The following is a 22,791-nucleotide window of genomic DNA, read 5'->3' on the forward strand; positions in this document are numbered from 1 at the left end:
TTAAGTTAATAACTTTAATTTCTACAGAAACCTAGGAAATAAGGAATAGTGAATTCTCTGTTATACCCTTAGATTGGCAAATCTGTGACGATGTCATTTTAGGATTTCTAGAAGCATGAACTTCCTCCTAATAAAATTTTTCCATGTGCCACATGCCATATTTGCTAACAGACCTAAATATTTTAGTTCTTTTATAATGTAAAATAAAAGTGGATAATATTTATTTGCATCAATTAGTGTTTCAGTATTTTATCACATTTGGAGATGATCTGGATAGTCAATGAATATTCACCATTTAATTTACTTTCCTTTTTAAGATTTATTTTTATTTGAAAGGCAGATTTACAGACAGAAAGAGAAGGAGAGATAGAGAGAAATATCTTCCAGCTGCTGGTTCACTTCCCAAATTGCTGCAAAGGCCAAGGCAAGGCCAGGTCAAAGCAGGAGTCAGGAGCTTCATCTGGGTCTCCCACATGGGTGCAGGGGCCTAAGCACTTGGGCTATCCTCCGTTGCTTTTCCTAGGCTTATTAGCAAAGAATGGGATCAGAAGTGGAGCAGCTGGGACTCGAACCAGCACCCACCTGGGATGCCAGCATTATAGGCAGAGGCTTTACCTGCTCCTCCACAGCGGCAGCCCCCATTTCATTTAACTTAACAACACTCTAAGAATGGTAAATTGCCAGAGATTTGAGAAGCTATTTTTAAACTGATCTATTATAAAACATAATTATAGTTAAGAAGTTCATTTATAAATTTTTATTCTACTTACATCTATCGAATTCACTTGTTCTCAATAATTACTCTTAGATTACTTATGAAACGTTCATGAAATATTGGACAAAGCTGGCCCTCATATCAACTTACTTCCTTCTTAAACATCTTTACTGCACATGCATGTTAGGCAATCATAACAGAAGCAAGAACCTAAATATATGTTTACTGCTGTGCTTGAAAACGCAATGCAGCCTGCATTTTCACCTTTGTTCTTAGGTTGGACTCATAGTTTTAATATCTTAAACACCTAGTTTATTTTATTTCCTTTCTTTCTTTTTTAAAAGATTTATTTATTTATTTGAAAGGCAGAGTTACAGAGAGGAGAGGCAGAGAGAGAGAGAGAGAGGTCTTCCATCTGCTGGTTCACTCCACAGATGGCTGCGACAGCTGGGGCTGCGCCGATCTTAAGCCAGGAGCCAGGAGCTTTTTCTGGGTCTCCCACATGGGTGCAGGGGTCCACGGACTTGTGCCAACTTCTGCTGCTTCCCCAGGGCATAGCAGAGATTTGGATCAGAAGTGGAGCAGCCGAGACTTGAACCGGAGTTCCTATGGGATGCTGGTACTGGAAGCAGCTGCTTAACCCACTATGCCACAGTGCCGGCCCCTATTTCTTTTCTTTTAAGATTAATTTTTATTTGTTTGAATGGCAGGGTGACATGGAGAAGAGAGAGAGAGAGAGAAAGAGAGACCTTCTATATGCTTGTTCACTCCCCTAAATGGCTGCAATGGCCAGGGTTGGGCCAGGCTGAAGCCAGGAGCCAGGGACTTCATTCAGGTCTCCCAAGTGGGTGGCAGAGTCCCAAGGACTTAGGCCATCTTCAACAGCTTTCCCAGGAACATTAGCAAGGAGCTGGATCAGAAGTGGAACAGCCAGGACTTGAACCATATGGATTGTCAGCTTCATGGGGGATAGCTTATCCTACTGTGCTAGCCAGCCCCAAGCACCTAGGTGCCAGAGAGTGTAAGCTTACATGACTAGCAAACCAAGGAAGAATGAAAGTCATATGTCTACATTACATTGAATACCAACAACTTGAAAGTATGCTTATTTTAATTAAGCCAATAGACTTAAACTAGCTTTTATTTACTAAATTCTCCCTGGTTATGATGCAACCATTCTGAATACATCTCCCTTTTCCTTTTCATGTTCTGATGAAGGACACTAACTAGTGAGATTAGGACCATTTAGAGTGTCCATTTGATTCAACAGATAGTGCTTGCTTGAGAACTGAAACTGGCCTGGGGGTGGCTGGTTGGAGCCGCAGAGTAAGGAGGCCCTCCCAGGTGAGCATGCCCTGAGCCCTGGATTTATGACTGCAGGACAGAAGGAAGCAAGCACTGTGACTCCAGCCAGCCTCTTCTAGCCTGGCCGGGGCCAACAAGCGGCTGGCTCTATCCTTTGCTCCCCTCCTTCTTGACTCTGTTTATCTTTATGTGCCTTTAAGTGTTCCTGGGGCCAGCATTGAGGTGCAACAGGTAAAGCCACCACCTGCAACACTACTAGTGACATCGCCATCCCACATGGGTGCCAGTTCGAGACCCAGCTGCTCCACTTCTGATCCAGCTCCCTGCTAATGGCCTGGGAAAGCAACAGAGGATGGCCCACATGCTTGGGCCCCTGCACCCATGTGGGAGACCCAGATGAAGCTCCTGACTCCTACGTTGGCAGGAGACCTGGAAGAAGCTTTGGCTTCAACCTAGCCCAGCCCTGGCTGCTGTGGCCATTTGGGCATTGAACCAGGGGGTGGAAGGTCTCTTTCTGGGTCTCTCCCTCTCCTTTCCTTCTATAACACACCTTTCAAATAAAGAAATGCATCTTTAAAAATTTTTTTTCCTGGCTGGCGCCGTGGCTCACTAGGCAATCCTCCACAGGCACACCGGGTTCTAGTCCCGGTCGGGGCGCCGGATTCTGTCCTGGTTGCCCCTCTTCCAGGCCAGCTCTCTGCTGTGGCCAGGGAGTGCAGTGGAGGATGGCCCAAGTACTTGGGCCCTGCACTCCATGGGAGACCAGGATAAGTACCTGGCTCCTGCCATCGGATCAGCGCGGTGCGCCGGCCGCAGCGCGCCGGCCGTGGTGGCCATTGGAGGGTGAACCAACGGCAAAGGAAGACCTTTCTCTCTGTCTCTCTCTCTCTCCCTGTCCACTCTGCCTGTCAAAAAAATTAAAAAATAAAAAAAAAATTTTTTCCTGTGAACTTGCAATTTGGGGAGAACGTATTTTGGGGCTAAAGTCATCTGCTTTCCCCCAAGAACACTAGTTTCTTGAAAAAAAGCTGTTCCCTTGCATTAACTCTTAGCTCTGAAGTACTGTTTTTTTTTTTTTCGACAGAGTTAGTGTGTGTGTGTGTGTGTGTGTGAGAGAGAGAGAGAGAGAGAGAGAGAGAGAGAGAGAAAAGGTCTTCCTTCCATTGATTCATGCCCCAAATGGCTGCCACGGCCAGTGTGATACGCTGATCTGAAGCCAGGAGCCAGGTGCTTCCTCCTGGTCTCCCACGCAAGTGCAGGGCCCAAGCACTTGGGCCATCCTCCACTGCCTTCCCGGGCCACAGCAGAGAGCTGGACTGGAAGAGGAGCAACCAGGACAGAATCCTGCGCCCCAACTGGGACTAGAACCCTGGGTGCTGGCGCCGCAGGCGGAGGATTAGCCAAGTAAGCCGCAGCGCCACCTGAAGTACTGGTTTTCAAGTAGCCAGCCCCAAAGGGATTTAAGCGAAGGTTTCATTGCATTCTGGACTGTGAAACAGTCTTCTGGTTTTGCCTACAGCTGCCAATTGCTAACTTCTCTCATCTCCTCCCTCCATATTCTAGCTCTTGTAATTGAATGCAGGACACAGCTCAGAATTTTTCTTTTGTCAAGACATGGACAAATAGAAGCCTACAGACAAAGGAGTGAATCTTACAAGTTTCATTCTAAAATTTCAGCCATGTGCGGGGTACAATAATACCTAACCTAGCAGTTCGTAAAGGTATATCTAGGTCTAAATTGTGTTGCTGGCAGATGGAGCAAGTTAAGATTCACCTGCCAGATGGCTAAAACTTTTAACTAATTGTGAAAAAGACTTTTAAGACTTTTTATTTGCCTGATTTCCAAATTGCTTTTTTTTTTTCCTGATGAGGCATCTCCTCAAAATATGCATATCACAGAGATAACTCTCAGGTCCAACAGGAGATAAGGTAGAAAATTTAATTCGCACTTCAGGCTCAAATGTCATCATCTGCCAAGGTAAAGAAAGAAAGAAAGGTGTGAGTGAAGCTGCAGTGAATACAAGCTGTCCAGGAAGAGCACATTAAGAGAAGGTGAGGTTTGCCATGGGGATTGAAGTCCATGCCTTCTCCCTTCTCTAGTGAATTCATTCTTACCAAGCCTGCTGCAGAGGGAGACAGCCTTACCCACGGAGGTCTTGTTTATAAATGTCGCCTTCAAAAGGGTTTCAAAATAGCCAGCTCAAAATAATCCTTATGCCAGAGAAGCATATTTTGAGAGCTTATTCAACTAGATTAAAGACTTCCCAATCCAGCTTTTCTTTTTTAGCTGCATTACTGAATTCAGGGTGGAGCATGTTAACCAGTAGGACAAGCTTTTCTATATCTGGACTTAGCACGGACAGAACAGAATTTTAAAAAAAATTTTTTTAACAACCACTACACTTCAGCAAGCATTAGTACTCTTATTTTTTGATTGTTTTGGAAAGGCAGAGTTACAGAGAGGCAGAGAGAGAGAGAGAAAGAGAGAGCGAGCCTGGTTCACTCCCCAAATAATTGAAATGGCCACAGCTGGGCAGAACTGAAGCCAGGAGCTTCTTCTGGGTCTCCCACACGGGTGTAGGGGCTAAGGACTTGGGCCATCTTCTACTGCTTTCCCAGGCTATAGCAGAGAGCTGGATTGGAAGTGGAGCAGCTGGGACTTGAACTGGCACCCAAAAGGGATGCCAGCACTTACAGGTGGTGGCTTTACCTGCTATGCCACAGTGCCAGCCCCTAGACCAGAATGTTTTATAAATAAAACCTGTAATCTTCCTTGTAAACAAACAGGTTCATCCTGTTTCCTTAGTTGTTTAGAAGATTGAAGACAGAGCAGTCAGTTTCTTGAGTAATTCCCTTGGGGTGGACCTTTTTAGAAAGAGGTCATTTGCTGTTTTCCTAGCCCCCTCTGATCCACCCCAGGAAGATTCCGTGGCTAGATCTTTAATAATAATAATCTTATTCAGATTGAAAGGCAGAAAAGGAGAGCCTTATTTTAAAGAGAAGCAATCTATAGATTGAGGAAAAGCCAATCTGGAACAAATGTGTACACCCCCTTGGAAAGACAAACACAAGAATGTTAGAAGAGGGAAGTTTGTATATTCACAGACATTCTAGTAACTTAGTCTCTTGGTATAACGAGAGATAACTGAGCAGGTGCAAGTAAGATACAATTCCACACATTTTAAGTGCAAACACAGGGACTGGACAGATACTAGTATAGAGGAAATACGGCCACAACCAGAGACAAAGAAAGAGAAGCAGACCCCGCATCCCAACACAGACCTTGAAAAGTGGCTGCTCACAATTAACTAGTGAAGCAGCTGCCCACTGCTATCTTGTCTAGGGAGAGAAGGAGTCCTCAGTTCTACTTCTGTAAACTCCAGTCATAAATCTGTCCTAACAAATCTGCCCCTGGTGTCTCTTCTACAAACATAACAGGCCCACCAACCATTGGAAATGTGGTTCTAAGTCTTGTAGGCTGCAATTTAAACCCACCATGTAGGCTGCAATTTAAATGATGCTGATGAACCTATAAATATTGTAAAAAAAACTTGGGATTGTTGCTCAGTTCTCGGGAAATTATTCCAGCTGAGCCCACTGGTGTAATAAACTACTTCAATCCTCCACTGTCTCTGGTGCCTGTTTGAACAAAGGGAGTCTTCCCACCTCAGATGTCTATAACATTAGTGTGTGATTTTATGCCAATGTGACATCAAAATGTTATTCTTAGGGCCAAGTGGTTAACACTATGCAGTCTCTGTAAACTGACCAGAACTGGCTGGGCGTCCACCGCTGTTATGGGAAAAGTACTGCCAATTCTATTTCTTGTCCATTCAGAGCCTGAAGATATGGGACGTGACAATTCCTTGCAAAAAGAAGGAAGTCAGCACTTTACGCGTGAGGGCTTCAGGAAGTTTCTGTCGTGGTTTCTGCAGCTGTGTTTATGAACTGGACTGCAACCACAGGTAAGTTAAATTTTATCCCCTAAAGAAACTTTTTATTTAAGGAATACAAGCTTCATGTATTTCATAAGTACAACTTTAGGAACATAGTGATTCTTCCCACCATACCCACCCTCCCACCCACTCTCCCGCCCCACCTCCTCCTCCCTCTCCCATTCCCAGTCCCATTCTCCACTAAAATCCATTTTCGATTAACATTATACATAGAAGACCAACTCTATACTAAGAGTTCAACAATTTTCATGAAAACAAAACAAAATAAAACAAAACAAAACCTGTTCCTCAACAGTGGAGACAAGAAAGGGCTGTTCAAAGTCATTGCATATTGAAGTTAATGTCACGCCCCGCCCCCCCTTTTTTTTTAGAACAAAGTGAAATTTCTAGTCCTCTTTTCGGCAGGAGAGCCCAAATCTTACCAGGTCTTATCTTATGTTACCAGCTTCTACGTTGTTTTTCTCAGGGACCTCCCGTTGGCTTCAGCCATGCACTCATGGGCTTCACGGTATCCCAGCACCATGGGAATAAAGTGGTGACAATCAGGGAATTCCCGATCATGTGCTCCAACGAGAATTCTGACCTCCTCAACCAAGGCATAAAGACGGTTTAAGAAGCCTGCCAGGGTGAACTGAGGGACTCGTTTTATTAGGCGCTTGTCTCACTGCCTTTTTTCATCCTTGGAATAGAAAGTTAACTGGGCAAAAAGGTTAGTAGACTGAGAACAAATAGGACGGAGGAAAAAAGGGGGGGGGGGGAGGTTTTACTGGGTTGAGTTTCTGTTTACCCACATGGGAGACCAGGACTCTGTAGGCTGCCTCAGCCTAATGACCACCTAATGAATTATTTTTTTTAAAGACTTTATTTATTTATTTGAAAGTCAGAGTTACAGAGAAGAGAGGTCTTCCATCCTCTGGTTCACTCCCCAATTGGCTGCAATGGCTGGAGTCGTGCCAATCCAAAGCCAGGAGCCAGGTGCTTTTTCCAGGTCTCCCACATGGGTGGAGGGGTCCAAAGTCTTGGGCCATCTTTTACTGATTTCCCAGGCCATAGCAGAGAGCTGGATGGGAAATGGAGCAGCCAGGATTCGAACTGGTGCCCATGTGGGATGTTGGCACTGGATGCAGCGGCTTTACCCACTATGCCACAGCACCAGCCCTGTAATGAATTATTTTAACAAGCCTCTCCCCAGCCCCTGGCAAGCACCATTCTATTTGTGTCCCTATCAGTTTGACCAGTCTGCGACCTCACAGTACTTGTCATTTGGTGACTGACCGTTTCAATTAGCACAAAGTCTTCAAGGTTTATCCACATCCTAGCATGTGTCAGGATTTCCTTCCTTTTTAAGGTACAATAATATTCCATTGTATGCACTGCATTGCTTCCACACTTTGCCTGTCGTGAACAATACAGCTCTAAATGTGGGTGTACAAACATGCTTTTGTTCCTGCTTTCAATTCTTTTGAGTATATTCTCAGAAGTGGAAAGGCTGAGTAATGATGGCACTTCCATTTTTGTTTTGATGTTTTGGGAAACTGACACACCATTTTCCATAGCAACTGCACCATTTTATGTTCCTACCAGCAGGGCACAAGAGTTCTAGTTCCTTCACATTCTTTTAACATTTGTTATTTTCTATTCTGCTTTGGTTTTTAAAATCAAAACTATCTTAATGGGTGTAAAGTGGTATCTCATTTTTTCTTTGCATTTTATCTTTCTTTGCATTTACTGTTTCTTTGAATTTTATTTTCATGGCATCCCCCTCCACCTCCTTAGATCCTAGATAGAGTAGGTGCATCCTGGGAAAGGGAGAGTTTTGATTGACAAGGAGGAGGTAGAATTACATTTGGGGACCTATCTAACTGCCTGCCTATTCACCCCACATCACTTTGGTCCACTCCCCAAATGCCTGCAACAGCTAGGGCTAGCCCAGGCCAAATCTGGGAGTCCAGAATTCAAATTGTGTCTCCCACGTGAATGGCAGTCACTTGTGCCATCTTCTGCTGCTTCCAAGGATGCAATGGCAGGAAGCTGGACTGGAAGCAGAGTAGCCTGGGCTGAAACTTGTACGCTAACATGGTATGCAGATGTCCCAAACAGTAGCTTAACCACAGTGCCCACCCTGTTAGGAGTATTTTGATGCACAAATGTTTTTAATTGTGATCAAGTTCAATCTGCCTAATTTTTCTTTTCTTTTTTTTTCCTCTGTGCCTTTGGTGCCATAACTAAAAAATCATTATCAAATCTGGTGTCATGAAGGTTTTCCCTTATGTTTTCTCTCAGGAGTTTTATAGTTTAAGCTCTTATCTTTAAGGTTTTTATTCATTTTGGGTGCCTTTCATGTATGGTGTTAGTTGAAGGTTCAATGACTGTGGCTATTCAACTTTCTCAGCACAACTTGTTGAAAAGACTGTCCTAGAGTAGCAGTTCAGATACCCACATCCCATACCAGAGTGGCTGGGTCTGATTCCTGCCTCTGGCTCCTGACTCCAGCTTCCTGCTAAGGCACACTGTGGGAAGTGCTGGTGACAGCTCAAGTGATTGGGTTCCTGCCACCCGTGCGGGAGAACTGGACTGAGTTCCCAGCTCCCAGCTATGGCCTGGCCCAGTCCCAGTCATTGCAGTCATTTGGGGAGTAAACTAGCAGATGGGGGCTGTCTCTCTGTGTCTCTGCCTCCCAAACAAATAAAATCAAACAAGGAAGAAAAGATTGTTCTTTCCCACTGCGCAGTCATGTTACCTTTGTTGAAAATCGTTTGGCCGTGTATGTGAGGGCTTGTTTCTGGGTTCTACATTCTATTTCATTAACCTACATGGCTGTCATTTTACCAAGGCCACGCTATTTTGATTATTGTGGTTTTGAAGTAAGTATTGAAATCAGGAAGTGTGTGAGTCATAACTTGGTTGCTTTCCAGTATTATTTTGACTTCAGAGATCCTTTTAGATTTCATATAAGTTTCAGGATGGATTTTTCATTTCTGTAAAAGATATCATTGGACTTTGATAGAGATTGTCTTGAATATGTAGATCAGTTTGATATTTTTAGAATACTTAATATTCTAATACACTGATATTGATATTTTTAGAATATTAAGTCTTTCAGCCCATAAATATGTGATTTAAAAAAATTATTTGTGTCTTATTCTTTCAGCAATGTTTTATAGTTTTCAGTGTATACGTCTTTTACTTTATTGATTAAGTTAATTCCTAAATATTTCATTCTTTCTGATGCTTTTGTAAGGGGAATTGTTTTCTTAATTTCCTCTTTGGATTGTTCATTATTGTTGTCTAAACAGGCAACTGGTTTGTGGGTGTTGACTTTGTATCTTGCAGCTTCAATCAATCTATTATTAATTCTAGCAGTCTTCTCATGGGACCTTTGAGTTTTACACATCTAGGATCATATTATCTACAAACAAATAGAATTTTACATCTTATATACCATTAGGATGCTTTCCCCACTGCCTAATATTATTGAAGATTTCTATTTAAGAAATGATAAGGGTCTTAACAGGGATGAGGAGGTGAGAAAAAGTTGGATTTGGAATATATTTTGCAGGTAGAACAAAAGTAATTTGTTTGCTTGAATGTGAATTATGGGAGAGAGGCATTAAGGATGACTTCTAGGTCTCTGAAGTAACTGATTAACAGACTGGATCACTGTGGTACCATTTGCTTAGATGAAGTAGATTGGGGGAAATGAAGGGTTGTGAAGGGAAGAGAAAAGTTTTATTTGGCTCATAATAAATTTGGCCATAGTTGTGGATAAGGTAGACAAAAGCAAAAGGAAGTAGACAGCTGGAGAAAGCTCACACTTAGAAAAGCTGGGGGTAGAAGCAGCATCAGCCAGAGCCATCTCAGAGGAGAAAAACAACTGGAAAGGCCAGAGAAACAAGGAGGAGAAAGTTTTAAGGAAGTGGCAATTTTTCAGACAAGAAGGCATGGAGGATGGGAACTGAGACACTGAGCAATGCAGGTCACTGGTGACCTTTGACAAAGCACTTTCAGCAGAGTTGAAAAAGCAAGTGGGTGACCAAATACCCCAGGAACTCTTTTTTTTAGAAAGCTTTTATTTAATGAATACAAATTTCATAGTTACAGGTTTAGGAGTATAGTGGTTCTTCCCCCCATACCTGCCATCCCCCTCCCCACTCCCGCCCCAACTCCTACTCCCTCTCCCATCCCATTCTTCATTAAGATTCATTTTTAATTATCTTTATATACAGAAGATCAACTCTATACTAAGTAAAGATTTCAACTGTTTGCACCCACACAGACACACAAAGTATAAAGTACTGTTTGAGGACTAGTTTTACCATAAATTCTCACAGTACAACTCATTAAGGACAGAGGTCCTACATGGGGAGCAAGTGCACAGTGACTCCTGTTGTTGATTTTACAATTGACAGTCTTATTTATGACATGACCCCAGGGACTCTTAAGTGCGGATGGAAGGCAGTGTTGATATTATTCGTGTCATGTAAATGGAAAACAACTTAGGAGAACTAAAAGCCACTTAAAATCCCCAACTCTAGCCCATCTATCCTCTTGCTGTCTTGTGAAAGATGCAGATACAGACATTAGCAGGGCAGGGCAGGTCCAGAGAGATGGTCTCTAACTGGAAATCTGCCCCCTGGTTCTCCAGAAGGAAGCCAGGGCAACTCCCACACCAGCTTCTGCAGAACGATGACCCTCAGATCAAAAGCTTCCTGGTTTTCTCGCTATTGGCTGACACTGCTCATAAAATGTAATTTGCTGTTTCGCTTTTCTCTTAAATGAGCCAGTTGAATTGGTTGGTGGAGAAAAGCAGGAGAGACAGAGAAGACAGAAGACTAGGCAGCTGGAAGGCAGAAAACGTCAGGTGGGCAATTTCACTTTTGGTTTGTGAATTCCTCATCCAGAATTGTGCCTTGATTATCACTTCATTGTCAGAGGAGTGAGTTTTGAAAAGTAAATTTATTTGTTTTTGTTGTGTATTTTCTAACATATATGTGTTAGTTTAAAAATATTGGGAAAAGTACAAAAAAGTAGAAGGGAGCAAAAAAAAATTACCAAGCCTGAATTAACATTTTGGAGTGTTTTTCTCCACTCTTTTTATGAAAATGTGTGTATAATTTAGTTTGATTTTCATAACTGTGTCTATCCAGTACAGTTTCTTTCCATTTCTTCCCGTATAGCCTATGTTTTTTCCATATTGCTCTAAATTCTTCATAATCATAATGTAAAATTGCTGCATAATATTGCATTGGGTTTTGTCATACTTTACCCAAACATTCCTCTATTTTTGGCCAGATAGCATCATTCCCATTTTTCACAGATTGAGTTATTTTATTGTATAATTTTATTAAATTTTTTATTATGTAATTTTTTCCCATTCAGGGTCTTGTTAAATTTGAGAATTTGTATTTCAAATTCTTGGTCCTCTGAGGGACCAAGAGAGAGAAAGAGTATGTGAGAACATGAACTTGTAATCAGGTCATAACCCCATTGGAACCAAACTCTGTTTCCCAACTCTGGCTGAACATTCAGCCCAAATCACCTGATTTTGAGAAGACAGAAAAATTACCCCAGAACAATTGAAACTGACCTTTGGGGAAATCAGCCAACCACCTGCAATGTTGTTTCAAGTTCCAAAAGCTTCCCAGGGACTCTAATGAGTAGTCAGAATAAAAACAGTTGCCCTTGGTCATTGAAGATATTTTTCTGTCTCTGGCAAATACCTGAAAGCAATATTAAGAGAGAGGAAGAACAATTTCAGGCAAGCTCCCCAAATCTCCCTGTTAGTGATGTACAAATAATGAAAAATGTAGTTTGTGGGAAACATAAGACTTCTAGAAACTTCTATCCTCTGTCTCAACCATATAAACTCTCAAAAAGGTAATCTATTTGAAAGTCTCAGTTTCCTGATGCTTTAGAGAGACGGTTTTGTTTCCAGTCCTCTGGTGGTCAGCAGTTAGAAAAGATGAGACTCCAAAATGTGCTAAATGTATCAGAACTGAGCCCAGTCCCTGTTAGTACCTGCCAAAGCAGCCGGATGCTTTCCTTTAGTAACCTCTTCAAGATCAAACACAAGGTGTGCATTCAATGGCTCACCAGTCACTAACACCACACAGGTACACAGAGATGGGTGGGGTTGGGTTTGGTGGTAGGAGGTGGCTTACCCTGTCTTTTCAGGAATACCACTGACATGGCACTTACCATCTCTGCACACCTACCTAGTTATTTCTTTCTCTCTTTTTTTTTAAGATTTATTTATTTATTTTGAAAGAGTTACAGAGAGAGAGGCATAGACAGAGAGAAGGAGATCTCCCATTAACTGGTTCACTCTGCAAATAGCTGCAACAGCCAGCCCTGGGCCGGGCCGAAGCCAGGAGCCAGGAGCCAGGAGTTTCATCCAGGTCTACCACATGCGTGGAGGGGGACCAAACACTTGGACCATCTTCTGGTACTTTTCCCAGGCCTTTAGCAGGGAGCTGGATTGGAAGTGAGTAACTGGGACATGAACTGGTACCCATATGGGATGTTGGCACTGCAGGTGGCAGCTTTACCTGCCATGCCACAATGCCAGACCCTGCACCCCTTGTTCTTGTAAGGAAAGTGGACAGAGTTTATACCAAGGTTATGTACTAATTTTTCTCATAAGGAATGAGAACAAAACCAGTGCAGGTGAACCAGGTTGCAGCTGCGCTCCTGGCCTCCAGGGAGCTGTACTTTTTTTTTTTTTTTTTAAAGATTTATTTATTTATTTTGAAAGTCAGAGTTCAACACAGAGAGGAGAGGCAGAGAGAGAGGTCTTCCATGCGATGGTTCACTCCCCAATTGGCTGCAATGGCCGGAACTGCGCTGATCCAAAGCCAGGACCCAGGAGCTTCTTTTGGGTCTCCCACATGGGTGCAGGGGCCCAAGGACTTGGGCCATCTTCTACTGCTTTCCCAGGCCATAGCAGGGAGTTAGATCAGAAGTGGAGCAGCCGGGTCTTGAACCAGCACCCATATGGGATGCCGGCGCTTCAGGCCAGGGCGTTAACACGCTGAACCACAACATCAGCCCCATGGGCTGTACTTTTGATCAATGGCATGTGAATAAAATTCCTTCTTTTTTTGACTCAGTGCAGGGGAATTCTGGCTTAGCTCTTTCTGTGATGAACAGAAATATTCATATAGTACTTTACTACTTACACAATAGTCCGTTTGCTCCACAGCAGAACAGTAAGCATTGGAGGATGTAATTCTTACTTTAAAGATGAGGCACCAGAGAACATGGGATCTTTCTTAAAGTGAAACCAGAATGGGCCCCATCTGGTTGATCTCAAGGCACATGGTCCCTTCCTTCAGTGTCAGTAATAGCTATTGTAAGAAATTGGTTAAGCGGATTTTGTCATGTCTGTGTCATGGAATTCTCTTTGGCTAGTTAAGTGATAACATTGATATTTAATAGCTGGCAAAGAAAGGTGAACATGACACAGCGATCAGGAAAAAACAGCATTATAATATGCATCAAGTTTTGTTGAAACATATCTGTTTATATTTGAAGAAAGACAAAAAGGAGCATATGACAAACAGATATGCCTGATTAGTGGTAACATTTGGGTTTTTTTATTTTAATTTTTTGATAGGCAGAGTGGATAGTGAGAGAGACAGAAGAAAGTCTTCCTTTTTCCGTTGGTTCACCCCCCAATGGCTGCTGCGGCCAGCGTGCTGGGACCAGTGCACCCTGCTGATCTGAAGCCCGGAGCCAGGTGCTTCTCCTAGTCTCCCATGCAGGTGCAGAGCCCAAGGATTTGGGCCATCCTCCACTGCACTCCTGGGCCAGAGCAGAGAGCTGGACAGGAAGAGGAGAAACTGGGACAGAATCCGGCGCCCCGACCAGGACTAGAACCCGGTGTGCCAGTGCCACAGGTGGAGGATTAGCCTATTGAGCCACGGCGCAGGCCCTAGTGGTAACATTTGTAATTGAAGTTTATTTCAGTTTAGATCATCTTGTTATTTTTTAGATCAGAAGTGGAGCAGCCAGGACTGGAACCAGCGCCCAAATGGGATGACAACACTGCAGGCGGTGGCTTTACCCGCTATGCCACAGTGCCAGCCCCCACCTTGTTATTTTTTAAATCACAGACACGAACTACTTGTGTAGTAAAAAAAAAAAAAAAAAAAAAAGTAAATTAAAAGAATGGAGTTGTTTGTGTCCTCTGGTTGGCTCTTCAAAAAAAAAAAAAAAAAATGGTCCAAGTCCTTTCACTTGGCCACAAAGAAGCCTCCTATTGACTTCTCTGAGTTTTGTCCATGATCATCAGCAGTCTTACTATGATTGTTAGCCAGCCCCAACAGCACTGAGCACCTGTCAGGCAGCAAAGTAATCACCTCGCATCCATTGTTGTCATGGATACTTACTCCAGGTCTCTCTGCAATTTTGCAACTGTGACCAAAAGGCAGAGCTGAGATTTGAGTGCAGGTCCCTTGTAACTCAAAGGCATAATGCTCTCATTCATTATGTCGTTGGTATGATTTTGCAGGACCACTGTCCATGATTCACCAAAATGTGATCGACACATGACTATGCTTACAGCACCTGACGTTTTGGCCACGCAGACCATTGCCAAGCTGTCATTTTTCTCCCGTGCAGATCCCTGCTGTAACAGTAGCTCTGACATTGCACAGAATTACACATCTTCTTGGCTGTCTCTTATTCCATCTGAAGGTGCCTGAGGCAGTAAAGTTGTGGTGCGGGATGTCACGTTATCATGGTTTTTGTGGCCTGGGCAAGTTCTCCTTTCAGTGGAAGAAGGCCAGCTGCAGCCCCACCCAGCGCTGGGCCCAACAGTCAGTCTTTCAGGAAGCCCCAGCAGCCTTGGGCAGGGTCCAGGCAAGGAAGGGTCTGGGAGCTCCTTTGAGTTTCTCAGGATTCCAAGAAAGTACTAGAAAGAGAAGGAAGCACATGGAAGTCAGAGGGCATCTGAGGATCAGAATGTGGGAGAAATCACTGGAAAGCTGAGTACACATCACTAGGATTCCGGGAATGTTCTAACTAGAAAACTTACAGTATCGTCTGGGTACTGTGGAGTGTCATCTGGTTTGGGAATAAAAATAGGAAACCGAGATCATGAAATTCCGAAGTCATCTTAGGGGTTCTTGAGCTTTCTCTGGAGCCAGGATTTGGTTGGGAGTCAGGTCAGAGAGACCAAGCTAGCTAACATCTGAGCAGTCCCTCCTGTCCCCCATCCTGGTGGGTCCCCAAGGAATCAGAGGAGGGAAGGCAAGGACAGGATAGGATGGTTGCTCATAAAGAATCAATTAGATCTGGTAACTATAAGTGCATGTGGTCCTCGCACAGACCCTGGCCTATTGTGGGAATTCCCTGTGAAGTCACTCTGGCCCTACTGCAAGGGTTTGCTCCAATTCTCCCTCAATGGAAAGCAGTGTTTCAAAGACTCAGGACCTGCAGAGCCCAGTGTGGGATGCGCTGTACTTCCTGTCTGCCAGGTTCTGGGGACTGCTCAGGCGCTGTCTGCCTGGGATCCCACAGGAGACACTCTGTGACCTTGCAGACCTCTGAAAGTGGTGTCTTCAGGAAAGAAACTCTGAGGAGGAAGACAGAAAAGGAGACCATGAAACTGCCCAGGCCACCTCCCTGCAGGGTGAACTGCCAGCCACCCCCCTCCCATTTCCCCCACAATCTGGCTGAGAAGTCCTTCCCTGCCCAGGGCCCTGAAGAGGATGCCTGCAGTGCAGAGAAAGCACATGGGAGAATTCCCTCCTCCAGGAAGAACTTCCCATCATTGCTGAGTTAATGGGTTCTGGTTTACAGCACATCTGCCCGCAAACCTCTCACCAGTGGCCAGGGTGCTTACTGCACAGTTACAGGATGTTAGCAGAAGTGAATCGCATCCAGAAACAGGAGTTCGTTAGCCTGGGGCTTTTTGAGACACTTTACAGGTGACAGGGCAGAGGAAGAAGCCAGCAGCAAACTTTTCCAAGGTGCTGAGTCCATGGAAACAGGGCCCTGTGGGGTTCACTGCCCTCCACCCACCTCCTCTGGAAGCCGGGAGATGAGCTCAGTTCCTCGTTGGCAGATGTTGCAATCTCAGTTGCTTTCATCTGTATTTCTGTTTTGATCTCCAAGGACTTTGTTTACTTTACGTCTTTGAAAATACTCCGAAAGCACAAGGCCATTCATGGCGGGCCAGAAAGGTCCCATTGCATGTCCAGTGTGACATCGGGGCTGTGGCAACCGAGCTCTGAGTTAGCAGCCTGGATTTCAAGACTAGACTCTCGGTGTTACCTCCTGTCTTTGGGGCCACCCGGGTCCTCTGAGGGTCTGAGTGACAAGTGTGTTATAGAGCCATCTGCTCCAGTGGGCTCTGTGTGGCTAATTCTGTGAGATTTTGCTTTTCCATGGCACCTTATCTGGGGTTTACTGGGGTCTGGGCCTTGGCACCAGTGCCATTCGTGCATCGTCTCACTTCTTGATTACAACAACCATATGCAGTAAGGCATGGTATTATCATTACCCCCATTTCGTGGGTGAGGAACTGGGCGCCAAGGAGATAAGGTTGCTTACCCAAGGTCACAGGGCAACTAAATGAAAGTCCCGGGATTCAGATCCTGAGTTTGTGTTCTGCCTGGCAACTTGGAGCAGCCACTGTTGTGCCTTTCACTATTTTTTTAAAAACAGTAAATCATGTCTCAGCCCTTGCATTTATATTTTTGCTGATGCTCTAGGCAGATTTTGCCTCCTTGATACTTGTCTGAAGTCTCGAATTTGGGATTTAATACAACAGTTAACATCATGGAATGCTCAACCCGTGTGAGACACTTCACATTCCTTACTCCTTATAGAGTCGAGGAAATTGAGACCAGAGACAGTAAGACAATAAGACACTTGCCTGAGGTCCTGCAGTTGGTATGTGGCAGGTTTTGCTCTATCACTCTACACCAACCCTCTCCTCTGGGCATTTCTGTGACCCATAAAAAGACTATCCTATTTGAGTTCCACAGTAGTCCTGGGAGTTAAAATCCAAGTTATGTTGTAAAGTTACTAGACAACATGAAGAGCATTGCTATGAACTGAAGGGTAAGAAAGGCCAATGACTGGGCAGCCAGACCTAAGTGAGGAGGAGAAGGAAACATGCAGTGGAACTACGAATTCTCCTGGACTAGCAAATGGCATGGTTCTGTGTCTAACACACATGCTTTAAGAGTGTGCTATGGTAACGAACCCTCATCTGTCTAGTGCTGATGGTTTGCCAAGCACGCTTGAATATGCATTTGGAAGAATAGGTATGCAAAATTAGTAGAAAACTGTCCCTTCTGAACCAATCGGACCAGCTGGGGAGGTCAGCCTCATGTATCTGCCTAACACACACCTATCAATGCCCTTGCAGAGCTAAGATCAGCCTGCAGGATTTTATCCACCAGTGTTGTAGGAATGACAACAACGAAATCAGATAGGACCGTGGGTAAGTGTCAGTTGAGTAGGGCAACACCCAGAAGACAAAGTTGACATGCACGAAGGAAAGAGTTTGGCTTGGCAAGAGTTAGGCAGCTTGCAGGCTTGGGGAGAGAGGTGAGAGATAAAGTGGCAGGGCAGAACTAAAGAGAGCCATGTGGCAGGCACAGGAACACCACGAAGAGCAAACCCAGGAGAGAGAGTTCTCCCCTCTGCTGGTTCACTACCCAAATGGCCACAACAGCTGGAGCCACAAATCAGGAGATTCTTCTGGGTCTCCCATATGGGTGCAGGGATCCAAGCACTTGGGCCATCTTCCACTGCTTTTGTAGGCCTTAGCAGGGAGCTGGATTGGAAGAGGAGCAGCCGGGACTCCAACCAGGGCCCATATAGGATTCTGGCACTGCAGGTGGAGACTTAACCTACTGCACCACAGTGCCGGCCCCTGGAATAAACGTTTTCAAAGATGCCAAGTGATGGCCCTTCCAAGGCCACCAAGTCAGAAAGCAGCAGACCAGGCCCCAGTCCTCTGTGCTTTTTCTGTTGTTTGCCAACACACAGCATGGCTGCACCTGCTGGTGCTGACTCATGACTGAGAATCCAGGTACATAGGGGGCCAAGTGGTGGAAGGCTTGTGTTTCTGATTGAGGCACTTGCTTTTTGTCTGATGGACAATTATTGGTTTGCAGTGAAGTGAGAATGGCCAGCAATGGTGTAGAAGTCAAAAGATGCCCACAGTTTTGGGGCTTCAGCCAAAAAAGTTCAAGGTTAGGACAGCAGGAGTGTACGTGCAGTGTACGTGGATAAATACCAGCAAGCACATCAAAGAGAAACAAAGGATACGACTGTACCAGTTCAGAGTAGTAATGAGAGGTGTAAAGGGCAGAGAATCAAAATATCCCAACAGTGTCACAAGCTGAGTGGAACTGGTTTGACGAGAAGGATGAATTCAGGTGAGGTCTAAGGTAGAAGTGGAATCGTCAAGGAAGACTATCCTGTAGGCAACTGAAAGAGTGGGAACATAGTGCAGGAAATCCCCGTGAGGTCTCCTGGACTCTGATTTCTTTTTCTTTATTTGTAAAATTGTAAAAACAATGCCAACTCAGCCTGTCTAAGAGACTGTGTCATACAGAGCAAGAGAGAACTGACAAGAAAATTATTTGCAAAGATGGAAAGATGAGCTGTTTAAAGGTAGATCTAGAAGGCAGGGACAGAGAGACCATGGCAGACTCCTCTGTGGGTGCATCCTTGGAGGGAGTAAAAAAAGGCAAGCTGAGGACCGTGGTGGGGCTCCATGGGACACCCAAAATAGAGTGAGGGAGAACTGACAGTGTATTCCGATGGGCTGAGCAGTCAGCAAATGAAAAACCACGCGGCCTCAGGGCTGCAGAAGTCAGGGCAGGAGTGAAGGTTTCAAAGTGAGTGAGAGGAATGTGTTTGTCCTAGTGGTTAAGAGCCAAGGTGAAAGGTGCACAGCCCTCAGCAGAGTGCCTGCATTTGATAGCTGGCTCTGACTCCCAACTCCAACTTCCTGCTAATGCAGACCCTGGGAGGCAGCAGTGATGGCTCAAGCTGTTGGGTTCTTGCCACCCACGTGAAGGACCTGAAGTCACATGAGGGAGATGGGCCGAGAGGGAATGAAGGTTGTCTCCAGAGATGTACGCATGCCTCTGTGGCTCAAGCTTTTCCTCCAGCAAACATCCCGTGCATCTGCTGGAGAGCTCAGAGCATCCTCTCCCATTATGGCAGTCACAGCCTCAGCTGCTACTCCTTGCCCTGCCCGTCGGCTTCCACACCACCTCTCTGATCCTGTTGTTGCTAAATCCCTGACACTTTTTCACCCTCATCAACCACTGCTTAAACTGATATTGCTCTTGGCTTCCTTGGTAGTGAGCTCTTTATTCACTTCTCATCTTTTCAGTATTTCTTATCTTCTCATCACCTTTCCAGCCTCCTGTTCTCCATGCCTGTCCCTTAGTTTGGTATTCCCTGAGGTTCTGCCCTTGGCCTTCTTTCCTGTTCAGTTCTCACAGCCCTTAGTGTGCTCATCTGTTCCTCTGACCTCAGCTACCAGTAAGTGCTGAAGGCCTTGACCTCCCCAGGCCTGCCATGCTTCTCCTCGCCAGCCTTAGCCTGCAATGGGACAGCACTTCCTTTTGCCTATTTCACAAATATCTCAGATTCAACATACTCCAAGCAGACGCTTCCTTTGTATCAGTCAGCTTTTTGCTTCTACAACTCAATGCCTAAGACAAGCTACGTATAAAGGAAGGAGGCTGATTTGGGTTCATGGTTCTGGAGGTTCACAGTGCAAGGTCAGGGGTGTCCTTGGTTTATCTGTCTGGTGAGACTGGAAGATGACTATGGTGGAGCTTGTGTGGGAGAGGAATCATAGTGTGAGTGAGGAAGCAGAGAGAGACCAAATTCGCCTTATGTAACCAACCCTCTAGCAAGGACTACCTTCCAAGGCAAGGCCCCAGTGACCCAAGGACTCCCACAGCCACCTCCTAAACACCGTAATTGGATCAAGTTTCTACCCTAATCTATTAACCACTAACATAATCCATTCATCATTAGCATGTGACTTTAGAGACCCAGGCTTCAGCACATGGACTTTTGGGGGAATGCTCAAACTCATATCTAAACCATTGCATGGGTTCTTCCCCACAATGACTTCCTCGTATGTCCCTTTCACTAACTGAAGTGACCACTGTCTCCTGCAACATGCCTGAGAGGGCCCTTGCCTCTCCTTTCCCCCGACCTTCCATACCTAGTCTTTCCACTGCCGGATCCACTCACACTCCTCTGTAGCTCCAACCCCATCCAGCTCTGTTCAGCGCCCCTGCCCTGGACAATCACAGGCACACCCTATCCATCTCTCCGCACACTCTGGCATTCATTCCTGCAATTCTCCTCTTGCCTAATGCCAGTTTGATCTCCCTCAAATACAGAGACTCCCCCCACATTCTGGGGTTCTTATTACCCCAAAGATGAAATCCAGATTCCTCAGTATGGACTTAGGTCTCCCTGGAACCACTCTGTCTGCCTTGTACTCCTTTGCATATTTCTCCTAGGCTCCACTCTGTTCCTTGCACTTCTCTGACCTTGTCTTTTGCTCTGAGCTCTGGGTCTTCATAATTCTGCTCCCTGCCTGGAATCCCTGACCCTCTCTCCTAATCTAACCTCTCATTTCAGAACTTCTCAATATTCTCCCTGGTTCCCCCAGGCCATCTGCAGACCTTCCCACATGTTCTTTCTCCTCCCTCCCTCCCTCCCTCCCTCCCTCCCTCCCTTCCTTCCTTCCTTCCTTCCTCTTTCTCTTTCTTTCTCTCTCTTTCTTTCTTTCATTCTTTATTTCTTTCCTTTTCTTTCTCTCCAGATCAATTTATTTAAAAGGTAAAATGACAGAGAGAGAGGGAAAGGGAGGTGGAGAGAGAGAGATAGTCCATCCACCGATTCACTCCCCAAATGGCCACAAGAGCCAGGACTGGACCAGGCTCAAGCCAGGAGCCAGGAACTCTATCCAGGCCTCCCTCTAGGGTGGGAGGGTCTCAAGTACTTGGCCCATCCTTTGCTACCATCCCAGACACAGTAGCAGGAAGCTGGATCAGAAGCAGAGCAGCTGGGACTGCAATCAGCACTCCGATATGGGATGCCAGAGTGCCCTAGTTGCAAGCAGCAGCTTAACCTGCTGCACCAGAACACAGGACCATTTACATTTCTTTCTGAAAGCCCTCCTCACTGCACAGCTCTGTGTTAACATTCACCACCTTGGAGCTTTGTATGGGCAGAGACTGTGTTTTCTTCACATGTGTACAAGACCTAGTATATGCAGCTGAAGGAGAGGTAGGATGCCAATGTGATTGCAGTACAGCCGCCCCCCACCCCTAACTGACAAATGAACTTGGCCACACAAGCTATTTTATGTCTCTGCACTTGGGTCTTCTCATCTATAGCCTGATCAAATCAGAGTGCCTAGAGCTATTATCAAATAGCTCAGATACAGCATGTCCATTTGTGGTTGCTGCTCCCCGATTCTTCTTTGTGTTTTAATTACCAGTAAAGCTGCAGGAGATGAAGCTTAATTCTCACTTTTCTCTGAGCTCCTTTGCAGTACAGTAAGCTCTGCACAGGCTCACCCCTGTCCTGTGAAGGTGGTAGAAATTATGCTGTCAAATGCTTTTCCAGTTCCCCTTGAAGCTACCTCTCCATATCTTTTTCAGCTTCCTGTCACACACTTAATTGGTCTGGCTGATTTGTATGGTCACATGTAGCAGGCAACTTGTTTTATTCCTTTTGTTTTTTCCTCTGTCTCTCACTCTTTTTCTCGTTACAGTATAGTGAAAGGTTGTGGTGCATTATAGTGTAATTATTTTATATGGGCAGGGAAGAACACTGAAAACATTTGAAAGGTTTCTCAAGACAAAATATTGAGCTAAATAAAGCTTGGAATGTGGGCTGCATTTGCCTGTGCCCTTTTGCAACATGAAGTTCCTAGAAAAAGTCATTGTGCATTTTCTTGGTTTAGCTTCCAGGGAATAAAACACTGGTGGTGTGGAAGTCCCCAGCTCCTATAGCTATCCTCTCCCTACAAGCAGGGCTGCTTGAGGGCCAGGGGCCACACCAGTCCCCTCACCTCCCCCTCAGCCATCCCCTCTGGGTCCCAGAACCAATTCCAACCCCAGGCAGGGGAACAGAAGTAACCATGGGACTCAGTGTTCCCCTGAGTGTTGATCTGGTCCTGAACTTGTGCCCTGATGCGAAAATCAGGCTCCTCTCTTGTATCTGAGATTCATGGAGGGAATGGACCTTAGTCTTGGCATCCTCGGTATGGGTTTGTGCCCAGGGCCTTGTTTCACACCCAGGGGTTTCTAAGGTCTGCCTGCCTGGCCAGGCTCCTCTCAGATTCAAATTCCTGTCCTTGTGGTATGGCCCGATGGTGAGGATCCGCTGGTTGCAGACAGAGCTCCGTGCTGAGTTTGCCTTCCTTACCACGTGCACAAGGAGGCCCTGCTCCTCGGATCATTGCTGGTCTCCCTGCTTTCTCTCATCTTCGTGGACCACCTCTGCTATTTTTTTCCCATGGCCTCTTGTCTTAATCATATCTGCTGGATTCAACCTTTTGACCTTCATGCCAGCATTTGTAGCTGAGTGTCCTGAGGCATGCCACCCCCCTGGTGAGGGAGGAGCCTAGGACTGGGTCCCAACCCTCCCAGGCCATCCTTGTCACTGTAATTCATAAGCCCGGGTGGTCTTGAGATGGAACAAGTAGTTGCCTTTGTGGTCAAGGTGCTTAAGGACTTCATTGCTTTTTGGTCTATTTCCACCTTTTCAGTCACTTCTCCAGCCCCTGAGACAGAAGCATTCCCT

At 45.3% G+C, this 22,791-nt stretch overlaps 1 protein-coding gene across 3 annotated transcripts in view; it reads left to right on the forward strand.

The window, feature by feature from the left end:
• Window positions 1-5,854: 5,854 nt before the first annotated feature.
• Window positions 5,855-22,791, forward strand: part of CYSLTR2 (cysteinyl leukotriene receptor 2) — a 36,337-nt gene continuing 19,400 nt past the window's right edge. For 2 of the 3 annotated variants that reach the window (XM_051832246.2, XM_051832247.2), the window contains exons 1-2: window positions 5,855-5,985; window positions 10,761-10,837. The gene's annotated coding sequence lies outside the window, so the exon portion shown is untranslated. Of the gene's footprint in view, window positions 5,986-10,760; window positions 10,838-22,791 lie in introns of those variants that run through there. The other variant, XM_051832244.2, reaches the window with a different exon arrangement.

This window comes from Oryctolagus cuniculus, chromosome 9 (assembly GCF_964237555.1).
Source record: "Oryctolagus cuniculus chromosome 9, mOryCun1.1, whole genome shotgun sequence".
NCBI lineage: Eukaryota > Metazoa > Chordata > Mammalia > Lagomorpha > Leporidae > Oryctolagus > Oryctolagus cuniculus.